Source organism: Triticum aestivum, chromosome 5B (assembly GCF_018294505.1).
Source record: "Triticum aestivum cultivar Chinese Spring chromosome 5B, IWGSC CS RefSeq v2.1, whole genome shotgun sequence".
Classification (NCBI taxonomy): domain Eukaryota; kingdom Viridiplantae; phylum Streptophyta; class Magnoliopsida; order Poales; family Poaceae; genus Triticum; species Triticum aestivum.
The window spans coordinates 590,384,505-590,389,014 of NC_057807.1; positions in this window are offsets into that span (position 1 = coordinate 590,384,505).

A 4,510-nucleotide genomic window follows, 5' to 3' on the forward strand; every position below is an offset into this window, starting at 1 on the left:
ACGCCACACCCCTCCCAATCAACAGGACCCCCATTTCGACCGTAGGAGGTCCGTTTCCTCCGTTTTGCGGTACGCCACACCCCTCCCGATCAACAGGACCCCCGTTTCAACCGTAGGAGGTCCGTTTCCTCCGTTCTGCGATACGCCAGGCCTCGTTTCCATCGCCTGTTCCGTCCAAGCCGGTTGACTCCCACGCGTTCTGTTGCCTCCCGATGAACACGACGCATTCCGTTGCCTCCCCATTAACACGACCCATTCCGTTGCCTCCCCATGAACACGACACATTCCGTTGCCTCCCCATGAACACGAGCCCTCGCCGTACGTATGCGCGACTAGGCGTCCGAGACCCCTCCCGTATGTACACATACGTGGCCGTATGTTCTTTCTTGCACCCTGGCCGCTGTACGTACATGTACATGCTACGTGCGCGCCTCTACTACGACACGTACACGCCTCTACTACGACACGTGCGCGCCTCTACATCGACCAGTATATATGTACGTACAAATTCGCGACCAGAATGACAACGCTACGTACACTTCGACCAGGTGGGTCCCGACTATCAGACAGTTCCTTGCGTGCGAAAATGTAGCTGGTGGGTCCCAGTAGTCAGAGGGGCAAAACGTTTTTTTTGCCCGGACGCACTTCCTTTGCGTGCGAAGATGTAGCTGGTGGGTCCCAGCAGTCAGGGGGGCGAATCGGTTTTTTTGCCCGGACGCACTTCCTTGCGTGCGAAGATGTAGCTGGTGGGTCCCAGCAGTCAGGGGGGCGAATCATTTTTTTGCCCAGACGCACTTCCTTGTGTGCGAAGATGTAGCTGGTGGGTCCCAGCAGTCAGGGGGAAACTTTTTTTCACGAAATACGGTGGCCTGTCCGGTGGGTCCCCGCTGTCAGGTGGAGGAATCATTATTTTCCGCGTAATAAGGAGGCACTTCCTTGCTGGGGCCGTGGACCCAGCTGTCAGCCTCTCCATGTACAGTCCACATCCGATGGAAGTTGTTCCTTGACCACGTTAACCACGCCGCGCCGAGAGCACCACGGCGGTGGACGACGGCGAGGCCTAGGAAGGGGACGACTCAGAGCCGGGGAAGACGCAACAGTGGATGCCCACACAAAGAGGAGTACGAGGGTTCACTGGTTCGGCTGCGATATGAGGCTGCTGTCGCCGTAGATTAACAGGGGGTGTGGGTGAGTAGAGGGATGGCCTGGCCAGCGGTGGGAGTAGTAGGGGGCGGTGAGGCCTCCGCGGCATCACAGCCGGCCACAGGAGGCAGGAGCACGCGGCACGACCAGCGCTGGTTTGGGCGGCTGGAGCAAGAAGACCAGAGGTTGAAGAAGCACTACAACCGTTGGATGAACCTCGTACGATAACAGGAGCTAGAATCGTTCATATTGACTAAGTTGACAAAGCCCTCCGTCCCCGTCAACTTGGTAGGCCCACAAGTCAGCCTCCCAGTATGCTGGGTTCCAGCTGGCAGGGGGAGTATTCATTTTTTTGTGCGTAATAAGGAGGCACTTCCTTGCATGCGAAGATAGCTGGTGGGTCCGACAAGTCAACAGGGGGCACATTTTTTTCACGAAATACAGAGGCCCTTCCAGTGGGTCCCAGATGTCAGGTGGAGGAATCATTATTTTGCGCGTAATAAGGAGGCATTTCCTTGTGTGCGGCCGTGGACCCAGCTGTCAGCCTCTCCATGCACAACCTACTTCCGATGGTGTCGTTCGTTGACCATGTTGACCACGCCACGCCTAGCGCATCCAAGGTGGTGGACGACGGTGAGGCCCCAGACAGCAACGAGCTGGAGATGGGAAGACCGGGAGTAGAGTCACAGACGTAGAGGTGTACGAGGGTTAACTAGCAGCAGGAGGCGGGAGGTGGTCCCGGCGGCGCTGGAGGAAGAAGACGAGAGATTGAAGATGGATGCCGGCCGTTGGATGTAAATCCAACGGCTAACATGTCATAATCATTTGTTGACTAAATTTACAACGACTTGCGTTGGCTTCGACCTATTGGCCCACATTTCAGCCTCCAAAAATGTGGCACGTATTCAACCCATTTTTCAGAATTTACAGTCTTTTTTTTGCGCGGTAGAATTTACAGTCAATTTGATCTTTTTTTGAATTACAGCCATTAGCTGGGCTGGGTGAACAATTAATGTAGCTTTCATGCGGCCCATTTATTTTATTTCCTAAAGAATTACAGGCCATTTGCACTTTATCTAGATAGACGATTTTGCTAGGCTGATTCTAATTATAATGTTGGGTTGGGCCAGCAATATTATCAAAAAATAAAAAAGGGCTGAGCATTTTGTTATAAATATATTTAAATAATAAGTGATATTATTACATTCGTCCTTAAATCTTACCAAACTTTTGTACACAATCACTAGGATTTTCGTGCCAAAACAATCCAGGATTTTATTTGTTAAGAAATTATTTTTATAAGTTAATAAGATGAGGGATATTGTTTTCTTACATATGTAAGTATCTGTTAAATATATGATGACAATAAAAATAATATATAATAACATATAAAATAATTTAAATATATATAATATAGTTAAAAGGGAAACATAAGTTGTACATGGTGTTCCTATTCTTATATAGAAAAATAGAACAGACCGCTGCGTTTTCTTCAAAAAAATACATAAATTGGGCTGCCAAAAATAAAACCTCGGATGGGAGGTCCATAGGCCGGTCGATACATGACGGCCCTAAGAAAATACAAACAGGCCCTCCCATCCGAGGTCGTGGGCTGCGCATGTTAAAAATGAAAGCCTAGACGGGGCAGCCCAAAACCACGTCCAACACTTGCCAAAACTCCGTCCCTCGTTTTCTCTGTGTTTCGCACACTCAACATTGTGTGGACATTTTGACTGTGCTATGCATGAATGTTGATCAGCATGATGTTAACTGGCTGGTAGTTCCATTTTCGACCACGAATAAAACTTCCAACATGATGTTAACCCTGTTTGAAAAGGCCGTGTTAATATAAATGCCCTGCCTCTGAAAGTTGCAGTTTCTTATCTGAAACTGAAACTTGCAGTTTCTTCTCGTCTGCACTTTTATACTCCTATGAAACTACATTTTTTTAAGTGTTAAAAATAGATCTCTAGAATTCATAAAATTCTTCATATGCTCAATACTGCAAATCTGAAATTCAAAAGACATTCATATCTGAAAGTACTCTCAAAATACACAACACAAAACCGAATTCACAACTTGCAAATACTGACAACCCTAAGCTCCTCCTGACAATTCACAACCTGCCCGACTATTGGGCTGGGGGCAGTCCCCTCCTATTCCTTGGCGGCAGACAGCCGCCCCGTGAGGCGATCTGAACGGCGAGGGAGACGATGGCGGGGATGCGTCGTCGGGCCAACTGCTTTGCTCCTCTTGCGGTTGGGTTCGGTCGATGAAGACTCCACCGGCTCGCTCTGGCAGGACACCCTCACAAACGGCACCCTGTAGATGCTCGATCCTTCAATCTCTGGTGGATGCTCCATCTGGGATCGATACTCCCACCACCGCTCCCTCACGATCGGATTCGGTGAATCTGTTTGCTCCATGGCCCAGAGGAGCAGCTCTATGTACTCCGGCACGACTCCCTCCGGGAGTATCGCCGCCTTTTCGCTCTATTGCAGATATTTGGCCATGGATGTCGCCGTCGCCGCTAGTTGGTCCTTGTTGTCAAACCAAGACTATATCTCCAACATCCTAGCTAGCTTCACAGGGTCACCGTCTGCGGTCCTCACGTATCGGTTGTACTCCTCCATCGATCTACTTCTCCACAGCTCCTTCACTCGCCGGCGGTGGTTTTTGAATGGAAGAGGAGAGGAGCGGCGCTGGTTTTGGATTAGAACGAGAGAGGAGCGATGCTGGTTTTGGACTGGAACAGGAGAGGAGGGGCGGTGGTTTTGAAATGGAAGAGGAGAGGAGCGGTGCTGGATTTAGATTGGAACAGGAGAGGAGCAGCGGTGGATTTAGATTGGAACAGGAGAAGAGCAGAAGAGCGGCGCTGGTCTTGAAAGTATTTTTTTTGTTGTTTTGCGTATTTTGGGTCAAAGTTTGACCACGTACTGTATGTGACAAGCAAAATGTGAATGCATGTCACCAACAATTGTATCATTTGGTTCGTATCTGAATGTACTTTCAAATTATATTATTTTTGCAACGTATAACATATATTTTATGTGCGAAAATCATGGTCAATTATGACCCAGAATAAAAGGGAGACTAGTTAATGTGGGGTCGCTTTCTTAATGAAGGGTAAATTGATTTTGATTTTGATCCAGTTACAGCGCGCCGGCCCTCTCGCCCAATCCTAAATCGCTGCCGCACGCTCCTCTCCCTCTTCTCCATTGCAAAACCACCTCCTCTCCTCTCCATCATCTCCATTCCAAAACCACCGTCTCGCCTCTCCCTCTTCTGATCTTCTCCATTGCAAAACCACCTCCTCTCCTCTCCATCATCTCCATTCCAAAACCACCGTCTCGCCTCTCCCTCTTCT